The sequence below is a fragment of the Myxine glutinosa genome, chromosome 8, assembly GCF_964187855.1.
Source record: "Myxine glutinosa chromosome 8, kmMyxGlut1.1, whole genome shotgun sequence".
NCBI classification, from domain to species: Eukaryota; Metazoa; Chordata; class Myxini; order Myxiniformes; family Myxinidae; genus Myxine; species Myxine glutinosa.
The window spans coordinates 62,532,928-62,554,212 of NC_136268.1; the positions used below are offsets into that span (position 1 = coordinate 62,532,928).

The 21,285-nt window shown below is 46.1% G+C and overlaps 1 protein-coding gene across 1 annotated transcript in view; it reads left to right on the forward strand.

Annotated features, from left to right (window-relative positions):
- The window catches only part of LOC137433128 (paired box protein Pax-5), a 415,587-nt gene that overhangs the window by 129,537 nt on the left and 264,765 nt on the right, over positions 1–21,285 (forward strand). The gene's annotated exons all lie outside the window — the stretch shown is intronic.

The following is a 21,285-nucleotide window of genomic DNA, read 5'->3' on the forward strand; positions in this document are numbered from 1 at the left end:
TTCTCTGAAACTTGACAAGCCTACACCTTTGGAAAGTTTGCTTTGTGGTATGAGAACTTCACAAGTTCCACAAAGCTGCTTTGGAAACTAACGGCTTGCAGGCAATATCATACAAAGGGACTCAACGGTAACTTTTCAGTGAACGTGAATTAATTTAATAGCAGGGAAAGGACCACTCATGTTGAAGTACACCCTCGGCACAATGACGATAAGTGTCCATGATGCCTTATTCGCATGTTTGAATAATGTATAATCATACAAGTTTGTGGCCTGCTATAAGGCTCATTGACTGACATCGACAAAAACGTCTTCTCCATAGTACTTTGACAACATTTTGAAATTTTGCAACAGAACGATTCTCTTTTTATATTTTTGTGCTTCGATGTGGGGCTTTCAAAAACTTAAATTAACGATACGCTCACAACAGAATCCCTATTAACTATATGGACTTGTCTATTGAATCTCTTAAACCTGGTGTTGGCTTGGCGGTTAGGGTGCCGGCTTGGGATCTTAGGATCCTGGGTTAGAATCCCGGTCGATCGCTGAGTTAACGCCAGGGGGGTTGACTCAGCCTGTCATCCTTCCGAGGTCGGCAAATTGAGTACCAGCTTGCTGGGATAAATGATCCTGGTGTGTACCCTGATTTAGAATAGGTACACCGTATCCCTGCGCATCGTGAGAGGTGACAGGGTTGGCGTCAGGAAGGGCATCCGGCCATAAAAATATTGCCTCAAACAGGGAACCGTGATTGTCATGGGGCCCGCAAGGCTAACCCCCGCTCCAGCGGGGGAAAATGGCCTTAAAACGATCATTCATATTGAATCTCTTCTTGCAAATATTTTCTTACTACCGTATGTTATCTACAAATTGAAAAATAAATAAAAAGATCAGCATGTCAAGGAGTATTGTGAGTAATGCCATTCTGAGATCCTTTTAAATGCTTCACCTATATTAGGCCACAGGCATCTTATCAGTGTGATGACGTAACCCATGTCAACAATTTTTGTGTAACTTCCTTGATTTATCTCACAGCAAATACTGAAGCCAAATCCACTCTGGTCAATGTGACAATGTGACAAAATACTCTGTGACATGACACTGACTCTTACCCAAGCCAATAGCGTGTGCCTGCTTATGCCATGTCTCATTTACCGTAACAGGCGATTACAAGAGCTCTGCATGGTGGTTGTTGTTGCGGTTCTTATTGGGGGTTGATTTTTGAAACGTGTACACATTGATCGGACAGCTGCCAGACTCCACCCACATTTGTTGCTTGACTCCACCCACCATAGCGCTCAGGCAAAATAATATGACCGCCATCTTGGTTTTCTTGTGGACCTAAGACATCAGGCCTGTTGACCTCTGCTGATTATACACTGCCCGGGTTTGTTGTGTCAGATTTCAATTGGCTTTGTTTTGGTTGAGTGTTACTCACAGTGAGGGACCCCAAAAATTCTAATCAATGTTGAATAAAAGTTATTAGGAAGGTTTATTTGAGCTCGACAGCACGCATAGTACGTGCCTCCTGAAAAAAAAATGCGTTACGTAACTTTTGAACAGCCCCATTTTGGTGTTAAACAATCCGTGACCGTGTGACAAATCAGCTCCTGATATAACCGTGGGAGGGTGACATGAGAGGTGTCGAGTTAATCTTGTAATAGCACATTGAATGTGTGTTTCCCAATTGTGCTGTCTATCTTTAAATGCGCATTTCCTAATCGGCCTGTTACCAGATTTTGTTGCAGGTTGTGACCAAGGTCCAGTCAGTCTTGTTTTATTCCATCATACAAGTGTCATTCTCTTTCTTTCATATGCAAGCAGGATATATATATATATATATATATATATATATATATATATATATATATATATATATATATATATACGTATATATATATATATATATATATATATATATATATACGTATATATATATATATATATATATATATATATATATATATATATATATATATATATACATATATATATATATACATATACTGTATATATATATACATACACATACGAGGGCCAGTCAATAAGTAACCTTAAAATATTTTTCACAAATTGTTTATTTCATGTACAGTGCATTCAGAAAGTATTCAGACCCCTTCACTTTTTTCACATTTTGTTATGTTGCAGCCTTATGCTGAAATCGTTTAAATTCATTTTTTCCCTCATCAATCTCCACTCAATACCCCATAATGACAAAGGGAAAACAGGATTTTAGAAAGTTTTGCAAATTTATTAGAAATAAAAAACTGAAATATCACATTTACATAAGTATTCAGACCCTTTGCTATGACACCTGAAATTTAGGTCAGGTGCCTCCCATTTCTCTTTATCATCTTTGAGGTGTTTCTACACTTTGATTGGAGTCCACCTGTGGTAAATTCAATTGATTGGACATGATTTGGAAAGGCACACACCTGTCTATATAAGGTCTCACAGCTGACAATGCATATCAGAGCAAAAACCAAGCCATGAGGTCGAAGGAACAGCCTGCAGAGCTCAGAGACAGGATTGTGTCGAGGCACAGATCTGGGGAAGCCTACAAACAAATTTCTGCTGCATTGAAGGTTCCCAGGAGCACAGTGGCCTCCATAATTCTTAAATGGAAGAAGTTTGGAACAACCAGGACTCTTCCTAGAGCTGGCCGCCCGGCCAAACTGAGCAATCGGGGGAGAAGGGCCTTGGTAAGAGAGGTGACCAAGAACACGGTGGTCACTCTGGCTGAGCTCCAGAGATCCTGTGTGGAGATGGGAGAAACTTCCAGAAGGACAACCATCACTGCAACACTCCACCGATCTGGGCTTTATGGCAGAGTGGCCAGACGGAAGCCTCTCCTCAGTGAATGACACATGAAAGCCCGCTTGGAGTTTGCAAAAAAGCACCTAAAGGACTCTCAGACTGTGAGAAACAAGATTCTGTGGGCTTTCATGTGTCTTTCACTGTGATCTGGTGTTGTACCAGTGTGCGTGAGCATGTATGTGCACTTGTTGTTTTGTTGTTGTTGATGTTATTGTGTTTCCGGGACATGGCCATGGGAGGTTTCATGTCCGGGTTGGATTTGAAGAGGTGTGGATTGTTTTATTGTTGGAGTTCCGTTGGGTGTTGTACACACGAGGCTGTGGTGTTTGGATCGAGTGTTGTTGTTTGTTGCTCACCTTATCCAGCTGTTTGTATCATCCAGTTTTTGCTGCACTCATACAACACCAGAACACGTGTGAGTAATAACCAAGTAAAAAAAAGAGCAGAGCAACCCATCAATGATGTGCTTTGACGTTTCTGACCTCGAGCACAGGCACATGACCGTAAGTGGCCACATAGTGGATAAAAACCTGGTACGTGCCGGGGCTCATGGTCTTTTGGCCTGAGGAAGCCTGCTGTGAAGTGGGTGAAACGTCACCTAAGAACGGGTTTGCTCTTGCTTATTTGCTCAAATTTGCAGAGTAGATCGAGTTTTACATTCTGGTTGGAAGCGCCTTTCTTTCTTTAAAAAGATATAATCCCAATCGCCGTATGTACAATCGTGGCCAAAAATATTGGCACCCTTGCACTTTTTCAAATAACTCACAATTTTCTCCAAAAATATGTTGAAATTGACGAGAGTATTTGGTCTCCACAATTCTTTATTTCACTGTTAATATTACAGAACCATTGTTTTTGATTCAGAACTTAATAAGTCCTTTTAAATCAGAAAATAAAAAGAAATGGCATTGACAAAATTATTGACACCCTTGACTTAATATTTGGTAGCGCATCCTTTTGACAAAGTAACTGCTGTCGAGCCCTCCCTTTCGCCATGAATGAGCTTCCTACATCTCTCTACGGGCAGTTTGGCCCACTCTTCTTGTGCAAACTGCTCCAGTTCTTCCAGATTTGAAGGGTGCCTTCTCCTAACTGCTGTTTTTCAGATTTACCCACTGGTTTTCAATGGGATTTACAGTCACATGAAAAAGTAAGTACACCCCATGTAAAATTTTGACTTTTTCAACATATTTCAGCATACAGCTATTTGATCTTCATTTGAACAATATTGATAGATAAAGGTGATATAATATAACAAATATCATGAAACATTTACATTTTGTAGTCCATTGTATAATTTAAATAAACATAAATGCAAATTTCGCATGTGGAAAAAGGAAGTACACCCCTACATTTATCACTACTTCAAATACCTAAAATTAGAATCAGGTGCACCAGCTCAGGTGCAAATGATTAGAACAATCGTTAGAGAGGATCTTGGAGGAACCTGTCTTATTTAAACCTCAGACATTTAGTTTGGTTTGCTCTTTGTTGTTGAAGTGTGCGGCATCACCATGCCTAGATCAAAAGAGCTGTCTGAGGCCTTCAGAAAGAAGGTTATAGATGCCTACGAGTCTGGGAAGGGATTTAAAAAGATCTCCAAACAATTTGAAATCAATCATTCGACTGTCCGGAAGATCATCGACAAGTGGAGAAGATTCCAAACAACTGCCAAATTGTTCAGGCCAGGCCGCCCCAGCAAGTTCACCCCGAGAGCAGACCGCAAGATGCTGAAAGAAGTCTCTAAGAACCCCAGAATGTCATCACGGACCTACAGGTGGCTCTTGCCACTGATGATGTCAAAGTGCACGAGTCTACCATTAGAAAGAGGCTGCACAAATTTGATCTACATGGGAGGTGTGCCAGGCGGAAACCTTTGCTGTCCAGAAAGAACATCAGGGCAAGACTAAAGTTTGCCAATGAACACCGAGGCAAAGACCAGCACTTCTGGAACAATGTGCTCTGGACAGATGAGTCAAAGGTAGAGGAGCTATTTGGCCACAGTACCAGAAGACATGTTTGGCGAAAACCAAAGACAGCATTTGACCACAAGAACGTGATACCAACTGTAAAGCATGGTGGTGGAAATATTATGGTTTTGGGCAGCTTTGCTGCATCAGGGCCTGGGCAGCTCACCATCATAGAATCCACTATGAATTCTTCATTGTACCAGAGGGTGCTTGAGGATAATGTGAGGCCATCTGTCGGAAACTTGAAGCTCAACCGAAGGTGGACCTTGCAACATGACAATGACCGTAAACATACCAGTAAATCCACCAAGGAATGGCTGAAAAGAAAGAAATGGAGGGTTCTGGAATGGCCAAGTCAAAGCCCGGATCTAAATCCCATCGAGATGTTGTGGGGGGGGGGGGGGGGGGGGGGTTGAAACGACCTGTGCATGCAAGAAACCCCTCAAACATCGCACAGCTGAAATAATTCTGCATGGAGGAGTGGGTAAAAATTTCTTCCAGTCGATGTCAGAGACTGGTAGACAGTTATAAGAAACGCTTACTTGAGGTTGTTTCTGCCAAAGGGGGCAATACCACCTATTAGAGCCAAGGGTGTACCTACTTTTTCCACATGTGAAATTTGCATTTATGTTTATTTAAATTATACAATGGACTACAAAATGTAAATGTTTCATGATATTTGTTATGTTATATCACCTTTATCTGTCAATATTGTTGAAATGAAGATGAAATAGCTGAATGTTGAAATATGTTGAAAAAGTCAAAACTTTACATGGGGTGTACTTACTTTTTCACATGACTGTATGTATGTATATATATATATATATATATATATATATATATATATATATATATATATATATAATATAACTTGCATGCATGCATTCAATTTCCTCCAGTTTATTAAAATATGTATTTTTTTCATGTATATTTTCAGCATTAATTTCCTGTGAAACATATTTTGTAACTTGATACAGTTTTTTCTGAAGAGGTGTAATCTGAAACGACAATTAAAGTGGAAGACTTTCGCTTTCTTTTCATTTTTATTTTCAATCGGCATGTGTTTGCTCACCTCGTCTCGAATGTCGTAACGATGACAAGGCAACATTTCTGTGGCAATCGGATCATTTGAGCTTGCGTGAACCCTGTAGCTTTGGGAATGACTGAAACTCTGACGGCATGACCTCATGACACACATTTTAAAAACCAAACGTTAAGCTTGTGATCACAGGCATAGTCAAAAAGAGGGTTAAATTCCCCCAGAGAGCTGCCTTCAAAATGACCTCAAAGCAAATGCACTCTTTTCAAAGAGGACTGGCTGCAGAGATCATACACTGCACCTCCCAGAGCACGCCGGTGTTTCAGAAGCACGTGCTTTGGTCTGAAAAGACTTGCGATTGGATTAAGATAATCCAGTATATCAAGGTTGCATATCTCGCTTTTGGGTCTAGACGTCAAGTTTTTCATCCAAGAAGTTGGAAGTTGGCCTTCATATTCTGAGATTTGTGAACCCAGTCACATCAGCAGTTGATCTCCAAGGGAGCCATCTTTAATCCTTAGGACTTTATTGTTGTCTGACATGGCCTACAGGTTTCCTGACAGTCGTGTAAAAGCGAAAGTAAGACTGAGGAGCTCCAGACTGATTGCAACTTCTCAGTTACTCTTTCATTTTCTCACAAGGTTGTCAACAGGTATTCAGGATAAACCGAGGATAGCTTGCCTTAGAAAAGCTGTGGACAGAGCATTTATCTTATCTTTCTGCCTGGCTCTTATTACACCCAACGCTGACAAGCACATGAGGATAAGAAGAAAACACATGTCGACCAATTTCGTTTACATCCTTATGTGCCCATGAAACAGTGCGATTGAAAGCAGGCATTCTTGACATAAAAGGATGACAAATCGTCTTCACACCTGCACATGTTTACCTTTTTGTGCACCCAGAAAGCAGGCACTGCAGCAAATGAACAAAATTACTGCTTATTATTTATCTTCAGTTAAATGGACAATGTAATTAATTGACTGATATTGAGCCATAAATTAATGATATATCTTAAAACAGCACATCTTACAATTCCATCTCACAAGTACAGGTTGTGCATACACATTTGAATAAGACCATTATTGATTTCGCACTTTATGAAGCTCTTCTGTATTTTATTTTTCTTTCTTTCACGTGATATATTGATGGTTTGGATATGGCCTATACTTGGAGTTGAGGCCTATGGGTTTGTGACAGCTTTTAAGGTTGTTGAGGCCTGCAGGATCAGTGCCTCTTCCGTGATACTCACAACTCGTGAAGTCCTTTCCTTTCTGTCTTTTCCCGAAATCCTTTCTGGGAACTTCTGAGCTCCTCACCACATACAAGGCTTTCATCCGCAGCTCAATGGAATACTGCTCTCCCCTCTGGGCTGGTGCTCCTGCCTCACACCTAGCTCGGCTTTACGCGGTTGAGACCAAAGCATTCAGAATCATTGGAATCTCCTGCGATGAAGCTGATTATGAGGGCCTTTCTCTCCCTCACCACAGGCAGGTAGGTTGTCTTTCTGTCTTCTACCAACTCCTTTCCGGCCTTGCTCCCCCTGCTCTGTCTGTGCTCTGTCCCCCAAATATTCATGTAGGATGCACAAGATCTGCCAGCAACCCTCTTCTGGTGAAACTGCCAAAATCAAGAATCTCTGCTCACCTTCACTTTTTCATTCCTCTTTTTTCCCACCTCTGGAACAAACTCCCTCACTCTCTTCAATCCCACTCCTCCCTCCAGGTCTTTAAAACAGCTGTTCACCACCATCTCTTGTCTTCCCCCATCCAAAACCTTGATCTTTTCTACCCCCGTTAAAACACCTCAATCCGCCTCTTTCAATCCACAACTTCTTTCCCGAAATTCCTGGTAGTGAAATTCCTAGTCATGTTCATTTGCTTTATACCATGTACCCCTCCCTCCTCCCCAGCCCTCCCCCTTCCACAGATCTACCGACGTCCTTGTTCTCTATACTGGTGTTGTGCTTGTGTGCTTCCCTCCTCCTCCCCCTATTGTCTCCCACTCCCTTCATTGTATGTTTTATGTGTCTGTGCATGTTGTCATGTTCAATGTGTTCGCTCTTCCACGAGCCTCGATTCTGTATACAAAAACAAAACAAAACAAAAAACTGCCCTGCAACCCAGCTCAACCCAGTTCTCCGCCATTGGGTACCGACGTGAATGCTGATCTGCTTCAAATCATCGAGGCACGAACTCCCTCGGCCACGCTCTCTATACCGAACAGTAGCCTTTAAACCTCAAACTTCCGGTGGCCAGGCTGGGTCACAAGGCTCTCCACTCTCAACTGCTGTCACCTTTGTGCTCTATCTGTTGCAAATTAGCTCACATAGTCTTGCACCTATTTTAGCTGCCCTGCCTGTACACCCCCTAAAACCGTCTAACCCAATGTCCCTTGTGGCTTGCCATTGATCCCTTTGGTGATTGACTGCTTTGCGCTGCGCTGGGGAGGTCAGACCTTATCTTTTCCTTCACCATATGAGCTGGATTAGCCCAGACCAGGTCTTTTATACCCCATCCCCTCCCCCAGCTAACCATTTTTTTTTGGATGGCCCTGAAACGTTGTGCCAGTGACTTGTTCTGATTTGCTCCACGTTATGCTGCTGCGATGCTTCCTTGAAAAGTGACGTTAATTGTAGCCTGTCAGTGCAGTCGGGAAGGCAGAGAAAGAATAATCTGTTGTTATAGGTTAAAGCATTCCATCATTCATTTGAAAAAGATTTCTGAATGGACCCAGTAAAAATCTGCTTTTATGTGTTAACCACATACAAAATGTTCACCCGTATATCTTTCATAGCAAAGTATGAAAAATATATTTTAAATTAATTTTGATAAAATCAATAATGTCAAAATATGGAAGTAATAATCTTTGTTGTTTTGAGCATTCTTCAGCAAACTGCAACTAAAGTGCAAAGTAATGAAAATGCAATCCAGAAATGTATTATTGATCAGCCAGAGCCTGCAACCTTTTTTGTTTACATGAACAAGACACTTCTTGAGAGTTTTGCTTCGAGGCTTTTTGAATTAGCTGCAATCCAGTATTCAAGGTTGACCTTACTGTTCAAGCAGGACCATGCGCTTAAAAAGAATATCCACAAACCAAGGGGGCTCAATTGACTGCTGGTTTAAATCTGCTTCTGCACCACAAGAAGACAGTTAATGTTAAAAGAAATTGCTCTCACTAGAGACTCCATTGAGGGCCTAATCATTGCTGATGTAGCATTTTGTCCCAAGGCAGCACAGATGCTATAAAACAGTCTGCACACAAACAGTGTCATGTGTTTGATGAAACCGGCTATCTGTAAAGAATGATAAGAGGAACTTGAGGTTACAGAATATTGTATAACTTGAGGTTACAGAATATTGTATAAAGGTAACATCTCGCATGTGTTGGAATGATACTACTTGAAAAGCAGCTTGGTGAATAGCATGCTATATTTTCATGGTATTAGGTTTACAATGACAACATCCTTTCAACATGCTTTCATGTGCAAAACATTTGTGGTATTGTTTTCAATTTCAGGCTGAAATTAAATGAGAGGTTTTGATATTTTTTGGAAAACACAGATGCACAGAGACCCAGATGGATACAGACACAGACCCAGACGCGCACGCACAGACCCAGACGCGCATGCACAGACCCAGACGCGCACGCACAGACCCAGACGCGCACGCACAGACCCAGACGCGCACGCACAGACCCAGACGCGCACGCACAGACCCAGACGCGCACGCACAGACCCATACACAGATGCACACACACACAGACCCAGACGAACACACAGACTCAGACAGACCGAGATGCACACACACAGACGCAGACGCACACACAGACTCGGATTCAGACACACACAGATCTACACCCAGACACACCTACAGACCTAGACCCAGATGCACCTGCAGAGCAAAACAAAGACACACACACACACACACACACACACACACACACACACACACACACAATTAATGACCCTTATACGAATGACCAAGTGCACATAAGTACAAAGTAAACCAACAAAAACAGCCAACAAAAATTTGACCGAGATACAACAATACAGGATCTAGACAATGAAGTATCTCATACAAATACCTCGAAGTAGAAGGGGCCACCAAATTTGTCACAAAAATGTGCAAAACAATTGCCAAAGAATACTAGCATCGAAAAAGGATGAACCTGAAAACATCTCTTCCTGAGAAACAAAATCAAACCCATCAACCAACTAGCAATACCAGTATTCCAATACAGCTGCAGAATAATGTATCCTCCACAAGCCTATAAATCCCTTTAACTAACATAGGTCCTGGGAGGAGAATCAAGGCACATACTGTGACATGAATGGTGAAGTGGCTTGGCTTCTGATATGGCTCACTGGCAGAGTAGCCTGATTGAGAGGGTGGGGGAGCGGGGGGCGTGCCTTTCCCCTACATTGGAAATTTTGGGCTTAGTGGATCCTTGTAAGGGCCAATTACCCTACTCCTTTATCCCAGGAGCCGCAGATATCAAAATGGTGCAAAGGGAGAGCATTCCCTACTCTAACCTAACATTTCTCAAAAAAAAAATTTCATTTTAACTTCAACCCTCCCCACCCCCCACTCTGCTGTGGTTCTATGTAACCAATTTACCCCACACTCTACGTGTTGGTGCTCTAACAAGTTTGGGCCTTGCCCACAAAGTTTTGCTCTTTGCATCCACACAATTTCATTGCTGGGCGATTATATGGCTCTCTCTGCAAACTCAAAGTGTGGCATCCCGTTCTGCTGGAAGTCATCCCCTCTCCTGGATACTCGACCCACTCCGTAATCCCGCACCCCTTTTGTGATCTCTGGTCTACTCAGGGCCAAGTGCACACCCAGTGCTGGGATGCCCATATCTCAAAAACCTACTTCCCATGAGCCACACCCCCAGCCAGTCAATTAACGTTTGTACCTTTGCAACATGAAAACCTTTTCACCACCAGCACCAAAAATCCCTTCTGTCACTAATCATCTCCATCAGCCTGCCTGTATCTGTCGTCTCCCCTGCTAATTTACTGTTCCCACTGGGTCCCTTGGAAACCCCCACGGAACCAGTAGCTGTGGCCATCATGCCCAGTCCTCGTGCTGCGACACCTCCACAAAGTCCACACAGGACTCTCGTGCTACACATTCCATCACTGTTGACTCCCCTGAACACATTCCTCCTTCCTCACTCTTACCGTCCATTATACGCACCACACACACCAGCACCACACTCACCCTGCTCACCACATATACGCTCCCATACGTGTACTCCATTACGTGCTCACCTTCTCCCACACCTGAGCTACCTGCCGTGAGCCGAGTGGGTTCAACCTCACAGCACGGCAGCTCTCACAGCTCTCACACTGGCTGTGCCGTGTCCACCGCATGGGCTCTTGCCGTGGCTTTGGATGCGGATTTGGGCAGCTCACCCGTGGGACTGACACACCACATGCACACCTCACCATGGAAAGACCCCGCCCAGACCTCCATTAATGAGGACCCCTGCTTCCCGTTCACTCTGTTCCTATTGGTGTCGACGCAAATGGTCGTTGCAGCTGTAAAGGCCGGCTCCACCCCACAATCGTTATTCTTCCCCTGCTCCTCTTGCATGGCTTCCTGTACCTGTGGTGTCACGTATGCCTCGCACGTCTTTATCCCCGCATATCCCTTCATCTTCTCCGCCAGGACCTTATCTTTCTCCCCTCACAACCTTCTGGCCTTGGCTACTAAATCCTGCACTGTCATGCTTCCATTATTTATTTCCTCTACCCATGACTACTGTTCATTTAGAATAGGTACACCGTATCCCTGCACATCGTAACAGGCGACGAAGGGTTGGCGGCAGGAAGGGCATCCGGCCATAAAAAAAACATCGCCTCAAAAATGGAAACATGAGGCCATGGGGCCCGCAAGGCTAACCCCCACTCTAGAAAAATGGCCTTAAAACGATCATTCATTCATTCATATTCATGACTCCTGTTCCAGAATCATTGCTACTCTCCTCTCTATTTCTTCCTCTCTCCCAGATTTGATTTTATCCCGGGGTAGTGAGGCACAGATCATGTCCCATACAGCCGAAGCTGCATTATCTGTGAGCAGCAATGGCCATCTGCCACACCAGCACATTCCCTCTCCCTTGTACATTGTCGGTGAAGTGGTATGCATGCGCACATTTTAATGCTATGTTGCATTTTTCGGGTCGGAAGGGCTCTGTTTTGGAATGTCAATATATCGGGGTTTTTTGTATACAAGATCGAGGCTAATGAAAGAGCTAACAATAATCACACAGAAAGTCAAACCGGCACATAAAACACAAAATAAGGGGAGCGGTAGACAAGATGGGGAGAGAGGGGGGGTAGGACACAAACACAACATTTGAGAGCAGGGACATCGAGAGAACTGTGGGAGGGAGAGGGCTTGGGGGGAGGTGGGAGAGGTATAAAATATATGGACACTGCAAGGACTTCCACGAAAGAAGTTCGAATTTCAAAAAAGTGTATCTGGGGTGAATAGGGGGGGGGGGGGGTTAGAAAAGATCAAGGTTTTGGATGGGGGAAGATAAGAGATGGTGGTGAACAGCTGTTTTACAGACCTGGAGGGAGGAGTGGGATTGAAGGGAGTGGGGGAGTTTGTTCCAGAGGCGTGAGAAAAGGGGAATGAAAGAGTGAAGGTGAGCAGAGAGCCTAGATTTTGGCAGTTTAACCATAAGAGGGTTGCTGGCAGATCTTGTGCGACCTGTAGGAATATTTGGGGCACAGAGCACAAAGAGAGCTATGGGAGCAAGGCCGAAGAGGAGTCGGTAGACCACCAACCTGCCTGCAGTGAGTGAGTGAAAGGCCCTCCGAGTTAGCTTCATCGCAGGAGATTCCAATGATTCTGAAAGCTTTGGTTTCAACAGCGTGAAGACGAGCTAGGTGTGAGGCAGGAGCACCGGCCCAGAGGGGGGAACAGTATTCAATTGAGCTGCGGATGAAAGCCTTGTATGTGGTGAGGAGCTCAGGTGTGCCAAGGAAGGACTTCGCACGACGGAGGATGCCCAGTCGGCGACTGGCTTTGGAGGACAGCTTGGAAATGTGGTTTTCCCGAGAAAGATCATGGCAGATAGTGAGACCCAGTGCCGTGTATATTGAGAGTCTGGCCAACTGAAATACTGGCGCCATGTTGCATACCTAACTTCGCGCGCTGTCACTGCGAGATGTATGTCAGCTGTGGCAATCCTGTAGTTCTGTGACGAGGGAATCGATGTTATTACTGTTTGGTCGCAGATTTAATGAGGAACAACTAATTCAAGTTAAAGTGACGTGTTGTTTGTTATTGGAATAATAAAATCTGCAAGCGGCGTCATTTATTCACACGAATTGTTTGCCTGTCGCGGCTCACGATTTATTGTCAGCTGCATACAGCATCCTGATAAATTTTATTTCTCTTGGCATGAAATTGTGATTTGATAAAATGGAGCTTGTATACTAGTTTTCATCTATTATCTGGAAACGTAACATACAATATTCCCATAATGCTACGAAAGTACAATGTCTATTATTTTATTCATTAGCTTGGGTTCACAAATGTTGTTATAACTTGACTCGCACCATAATCAGCAATAAAAAAAGTAAACAGACTCAGAGGTACATTGTTTATTTGTTATTCTTGAAGAAATCCGCCATTAAACATTATAACCTTCGTGATATATTTAGATAAAATAGATATATATATATATATCAAATGTGTACGTGTATATACATATATCCTATTTCAATTTCTTGACAAGCGCTCGCATTGCCATACTTTTGCTGCCATGCTCTCCGGTCGTAACTTTACGTTGCGTTTTACGGCTATGTGCTTGTCCTCTTGCAAAAATATACAAACGGACAGTGAAGAATCTCACTAACAGGCGGTTTTTGGCATAATGACATTTGGGAACGTCAATATCTGACACGAGGTCATTGCATTGCTTGACAAGTCGCTGCACTAAATTCTTACCACTGAGGCTTTCTCTGGCTTTTCTGAAGAATTGTTCTGCACGTAGAAAAAGTGCCATTCCGAGGTCAGTGCAACGCGTAAGAGCACCTTCACGGAACTCCTTCAACCTGGTCAAAGCATGAAAGTCCTCTTCTGAACTTACATGTTTATCTTTCACCACCTTCAAACAACTCAAACACAAAAACTTTTCTACTTTTGCAATGCAATATCCTGCCAGGTAATAGAGACTGGACATTTCAGCTTGACTGAGGCTGGCCTCTGATGACATCTCAACGCTGATCAATTGCTCAATGTCGTCCTCTTTTGAAGGAAGCACAGGTTGGTCTAGAAAATCTGCGAGGAACACTCTGTCGTCGTCCTCCAGATAACTTCCTGACGAGGGACATTTTAGAAATTGAGCGACTGTGATAATCTTCAGAGCCTGTCTGAACTCGACGCAGTTTGGTCCATTAATAAATAATACAAATACTGCCGTACGGGAGTGCAGGCTGTTCAGATTGAATTGGGGCTCCATTTCAACCTACACCCAGTGCAGAGTCCTATCTATTGAAACAATCCAAATTAACTGCTTTTTTTGGCAATATAATATTTGGAAACAGTATTATTTTCCCCAAAAAAATGTTACGTTTCCAAAGAACACTTTACTCAGGTAACTGACACAAACAGTGATAAATATTGCGTCATAAACAAGTATTTCCTGATATATAAGCAAATATAAACTGCATGTTACAGGGTATCTATCTATAATTCCAGTAATCTCTGTGTGTATGTGTGTGTGTATGTGTGTGTGTATGTGTGTGTGTCGTTTGTCTGTGACCGCTGTTTCTCGACAACCACGGGTCCGATATACTTGAAACTTGCCAGGTATATTGCTGGGGACCCGAGGATGTGCCTTTTCAAGGTTTCATATTAATCGGAGAAGTAGTTACCGAGCTATGGCGATTTATTTACCAAACTCCGCAAGCCGTTCGCTTTGGCTTTGCGAATGGACCAAACCATTTCATGTAAATAGAGGGGGGGGATTGTCACCGTACTCGCAAGCCGTTCGCTTTGGCTTTGCGAATGGACCAAACCATTTCATGTAAATAGAGGGGGGGGATTGTCACCGTACTCGCAAGCCGTTCGCTTTGGCTTTGCGAATGGACCAAACCATTTCATGTAAATAGAGGGGGGGGATATAATTTTAGATATATATATAGTACGGGCATGCCCTAGTATGTATAATATATATATATATATATATATATATATATATATATATATATATATATTGTTACGGACACGACTTATTAAGATGTTATGCTGGGCCGAGCGGAATGGCCGCCGTGTTCGCACAAGTTACCCGATTATACTCGAACGTTGGCCGAATCGCGCTACGCTAGATCAATGAAGGAAAGGACACAACGGCTGGGTTAAATGACACGACACCAGGGGTACAGTTCTCAAGACCTCCGGAGGAGGATATAATATGGGATATGCAGAACGTTTAGATTACACGGCACAAGAGGTACAGCACAGAAAGGTGGGCACTTATACACGGTCTTATCTTATTCCCGACAGACCACAGACAAACGGGACAAGACTGACTCACACAGGGATTGATGGCAAGGAAGGGCAGAATCGATGGCTCAAGGTGCACCTTGGCTCAGGGGCAGAATCGACTCGGTCCGGTCCAAAGATGCGGGTAGGTATCATCGCGCTGGAGGTGGCGTCCCTTCTTCCTCGTAGCTGGGGCGCATCTGACGTCACCTCCGTCTTCCTGCGCATATCCAGCGGGGAGTGACACGCCCTCGGCCCGTTAGCTCTGCCCCAGATGGAATCGGTCCGCCGCTTCTTATTGGGTGCGGGGGGTTACCGGGCTCCGCCCTTGACGAGGAGCTGACAGTCAGCCCCTGAGTGGTAACCCCGTCGGAGCACATGGTCAATGGCGGCTAACCAAGCCGGAGTGAGGACGCGCACTCCCCGCGCCGCTGTTGTTGTTGTTGGTGTTGTTGTTTCATGGGGAAGAGATGCGGGGAGGTATGGGGAGGTCCTAAACTTACTACTGGTGCCATACAATCACATTCTGGTGCAACGAAGAGTCAGAATTAATGGAAACGAGTCCTTAACTGACATAGACTAAGAATAACTAGCAAGATGTCCTATAGTTGTCTACGTGAGATGCGGTGAACCTGGGTACGACATTTAATGGGGGAAAAAGGGGAAGGTCGGGGCTACAGAGTGTTGTTTACAGACAATGGGACTAGGGAATGGGGGATTGGGGATAGTTGGGGAGTATTGGGAAAATAGGGGAATATTTACAAGCGGATATGGATGGAGGCCAAATCCCATATCCGCAACATTGCACCCTTCTCTACCTCGGGGCGTCCCGACCCGATAAATTTTTACCTACTTTAGTGTGGCACTCAGATGTAGTTCCCTCTACTATTAACTCTACCCTGAGTGCGACAGTTTTACAGATGTTCACAAATGAGTAAATATGTCCCCCTGCGACGTTGCACCCTTCTCCTCACAGAAACACACCCACAGGATAACCGAATCGCGGAAAGAATCCTCAAACTAAACATACAGCCGGTAGGGAGCATTATTTACACAAGACTACACTGATATTTACACTACGATCCAGGACCTGTTTTTGGAGGAACACATGCAGATGTTATGCATAGAGAGAGCACGCATGCCAGCATCGATACACCAACCCACGAGTGCTCTGTGGCCTTACGGCCTTTAATAATGTGCAGAGCACCCCTTCCAAGCACCAAAAGCACCACCCCATAATGTACAGTCAGCACCATCCGGTGCACCAATAAAGTGTTCAACGTCACCGGTGGTGTCGCAGCCGGCTGGTGTTCTGCCGCTGGTCTTGCCTTCCTGAAGTGCTTGGCCTTCTAGCTTCCTTAGAAAATAAAGAAAGGCGCCAACCGCGTCCATTTCTGTATTGTGGCCGTCAGGGGGCCAACTAAAAGTGGTTCACCTGTATGGCATAGGTGCCACGTTGACCCATAGGTCCATCAACGGGTGGTGCTTGCCCGCAAGAGAACTGCGGTCCATGGTGGGCGGCCACAAACATTGCGGTCCATATGGTGTATCGATCCAGGCAGCAAGCAGCGAAAGTACAGACCCACAACTGCGGAGCCAGCACCTCTCTCTCTTCTCTCTCTGCCCCAAAGCCAGATCCTCGGAGGTGGGAGACAAAAGAAAAGACAAGTGAGTAAGGTGGTAAGGGCGCAAAAGTGCACGCAATATAAGGTAATGCACACTGGGGGCACATGGGAACCAGGTGAGACAGGTACGTTCCTACCGTACGCCCCCCCCCCCCCCACCAGGTAACCTACATTGCCCCTCCCTTACCCCTTACTGTATCCACAAAACACAACACTACCCATAAACATCTACTTTACAAATCAACAAACGTCCCTACTGTCTTCCCCATTCCTCCCATAAACCAAATTCGTCTTCTCTCCCTCCTAACCAATCAAATTTGCCATCTCCAACTCAACATCATAATTTGCCATTACCAATTCATCATCAGTCCCTCCTAAGGAGGGAGAGATGGAATCACCCCAATGTCTCATCCACGTCGTGATGCGTCTCACAAATCCAACAGCAATTCTCACTTCCTGCAACACAGAACAAAGGAACACAGGTGTGGAGTCATCATCACCACAGGTAAGTGGCTGCGTATGGTGCGACAGGTTCATCAATCCTAACTATTTCCTAAATGACTTTAACAACTTTACATTACCCGGGGTCTTTCCCTGCCAAACCATTGGCCCTCTTACACTATGGGTTCTAAAAACCAATTCCCATTGACCAAACTGTGGTGCTTTTCAATTTGGGGTCTCACTCCCCCGATTCATCTCCCGGTGCCCTCGCACAATTTCTGGGCCGCGACGTGTAGCTCTCCCAGCAGGTCTACCCACCTGCACACCTCCACCACTGCAGTTGCCTCCGAGCTTACCTGCTCCTTACCCTAACCTAACTACCTGGGGAAGGCCCTCTGGCGCTCTCCCCACTCGGTGCCCTCTCTGGCACTGGGCTACCCGGGTCCGTCCTCCGGATCCTCGGGCCCCACTGACACTAACGGCTCCCAGAGCCCACCTGCGGCCTCACCTGGCCGACATCCTCACAGTGGTGGAGTGCCCAACCAACTACACACACTAACAGGCTATACGCCCAGCCATTTCCACAACACTAATGCACCCATCCGCAATACCATTCTGCAACCGCACCACAAATGCCAATATCCAACCACAATTTACCTATACCCTCTACCTAACACTTACCCTACCCGCCCCGGGTATCCGTGATGGGGGTCCACTCTTCCCCCATTCACACCTTCGCACCATGCACACCACTCCGTACCACTTACTCCAACTCTCTCCACACACCTGTACTTGCACACCTGTGCTCTCACTCTTGGTGCCGCCTGCACCCTTCTCTCCCCAAGCGCATTCGCGCTGATCCACAACACTCACTACTCACACACTGCTCCACACACCTGTCCAGTTGCACACCTGTGCAATCACACCTGTTCAATTCTCAACCACACGGCATCATCTCATCTAACTACTCCCCTCTGAAACTTGCGCTTCCCAGTCGCCCCTTTAAACTATTGCGCTCCCTCGTCATTATAATCCACACTAATCTACCTGCGTCCCCACTACAGGTATCAGTGTCACTAACTAACCTTAACGTCACCTAATGTCATCTTCTAGGGCCCTATCAATATCCTAACCCACCCGGGCTAGTTTTCACTGCCATACACCCCATAAGCTATTGCGCATTTGCCCCACATGGGAAGGGTGGCAGGGATGCCACCCTTACCCACCGGGCCCATCGCTCATCAATCCCCCAGTCCTCTGGCACTAATAAGCCCCCCTTATTCAGAGGTACTGGGTCCCGCCTCGGCATCTAAAGCCGAGGCAATCCACGGGGGCGCCTGCTCGCCGGTGTAAGGCCTTATCCGGTCGGCGTGGACGATCCGAGGGAGGGCTCGTGGCCCCATTTTGATCTTAATGACCACGTCACAGATTTGCGACAGGACGACTCCTGGGCCTTGCCAGGGGGAGGTGAGTTTTGGGCACCTTCCCTTCCGCCTCCGGGGATTAAAGAACCAAATCTTCATCCCCGGAGCGTATTGACTCCCCTGGCTCCGGTCGTCGTACCTGCGCTTCATCTTTTCCCCCGCCAGATGGAGTTGGCGGCGGGCGAAGGCATGGACTAGCTCCATGCCTTCCTCTAGGTGACGTGCGTACCCCTCCCTCGGCGGGTTAACCACTGTGTCTGGCACGGGACCGCATAGCAAGTCGGCGGGAGCCCGTAACTCCCGCCCATACATAAGCAACGCTGGACTGCACGCGGTGGCCCCGTGCTGGCTGGTTCGGTAGGCCATGAGCAAATAAGGGAGATGTTCGTCCCAGTCATCCTGACGGGTGGCGGTGAACAGTGCCAGTTGTTGGATTAAAGTTCGGTTGAATCTTTCCACCATCCCGTCAGATTGAGGTCTTAAAGGCGTTGTTCTGGTTTTCCGAATTGACAGGAGACTGCACACATCTTTTAGCAATTTGCTCTCAAAATTTCGTCCCTGGTCGGTGTGCAACTCCTGTGGAATCCCATGCCGGCACACAAATCCTTCCACGAAGGCCTGCGCTACCACCCCTGCTTCTTGGTTGGGGAGGGCGTAGGCCTCCGGCCACTTGGTGAAGTAGTCCATCACAACGAGGATGTACTTATTACCTAGGCGGGTGCGGGGTAGTGGGCCTAGGATATCCATGGCCACCCGCTCTAGGGGGGCCCCCACCTGGTGTAATTGAAGGGGGGCCCTCATCCTCCGTGCTGGTCCCTTTTTGGCAGTACAGGCGTCGCATCTCCGACACCAGTCCTGTATGTCGCGCCCCATATTCACCCAATAAAACCTCCGGCGTACCTGCGATGTCGTCTTTGTCCTGCCCAAATGGCCGCCGGGGCGGGTACCATGCACCTGTTGCAATATATCGGTCTTAAATTTATTTGGGACTCCCACCAGCCAGGAAGTTTTATCAGAGGGAACCTCCACCCACTTGCGATACAAGATGTTATCCTTCAATTCCAGGGTTTTCCACTGAGCCCAATATGCCTTGGTCTGCGCCCCGAGGGGGGTGACCTCTTCCCCCTTTGGTCTTTGCCCCAATTTGACCCAATTGAACACTGGCCCCAGGACAGGATCCTCCTGCTGGGCCGTGCTCCATGCCAAAGTTCCGAATTCCTCATCTGCGGTTAGTGGCAAAATTGGCCCTCTCACCCGGGTTGCCCGGACAACGAGGGTCGGGTCCGAATCGCCCAATTGTTCCCTCTCCTCGTGTCTCACACAAAATTTGCAGTTTTCCCCCAAACAAGGACGCCGAGAGAGTGCGTCCGCATTACCATGGGCCTTCCCGGCCCTATGGGCCACATCAAAATCGTACTGCTGCAACTTTTCCAACCACCTTGCAATTTGGCCCTCTGGTTCCTTGAACCGAAGGAGCCATTGCAAGGAGGAATGGTCAGTTCTAACCAAAAATTTCCGCCCGTACAAGTACGGGTGGAAATGGTTCATGGCAGCCAGCATAGCCAATAACTCTTTGCGAGTGACGCAATAATTTCGCTCGGGCCTACTTAAGGCCCGACTATAATAACCAATCACTCTCTCCACACCCTCCTGTGTCTGAGACAAAACTGCGCCCAATCCTTCCTGGCTCGCATCCGTGTCCAGGGTAAATGCCCCGTTGCTCGTGGGGTAAGCTAGAAGGGGTGCGGATGTTAGACACCCCTTCAATTTTTGGAAGGCCTCGTGGCACTCCCGTGTCCAATTAAATCGCGTCCCCTTCTCCGTAAGCCGGTGGAGGGGGACGGGCCAACTCCGCAAATTTCGCCACAAAGCGCCGGTAGTAGGAGCAGAGTCCCAAAAATCCCCGCACCTCTTTGATGGTACGTGGTGCGGGCCACTCCTCTACCGCTTTAATTTTGTCTGGGTCCGTTTTTACCCCCTCGCAACCGATGACGTGGCCTAAATAGGCCACCTCCTTGGCAAACAAGGTGCACTTACTCGGGTTCAGCTTCAACCCTGCCTGTCTGAGGCACCCGAACACCTGGTCCAAATTAGCTACTGCCTGGGGGAACGTTTTGGCATGTACTAGGACGTCATCCAGGTACACCAGGCATGATTGCCATGGCATGCCGCCTAGTACATGTTCCATCAATCTTTCAAAGGTGGCGGGGGCGTTACACAAACCAAACGGCATCACAGTAAACTGATACAGTCCCTTACCTGTGGAAAATGCCGTTTTCTCCTTCCCTGCCCTATCCATCTCCACCTGCCAATACCCACTCTTGAGGTCCAAAGTTGAGAACCAATTTGAGCCCGCAACGGCATCGAGGGTGTCATCAATCCTTGGCAGGGGATATGAGTCCTTGAGTGTCACGTTGTTTAGCTGGCGATAGTCCATGCAGAACCGCGTGGTCC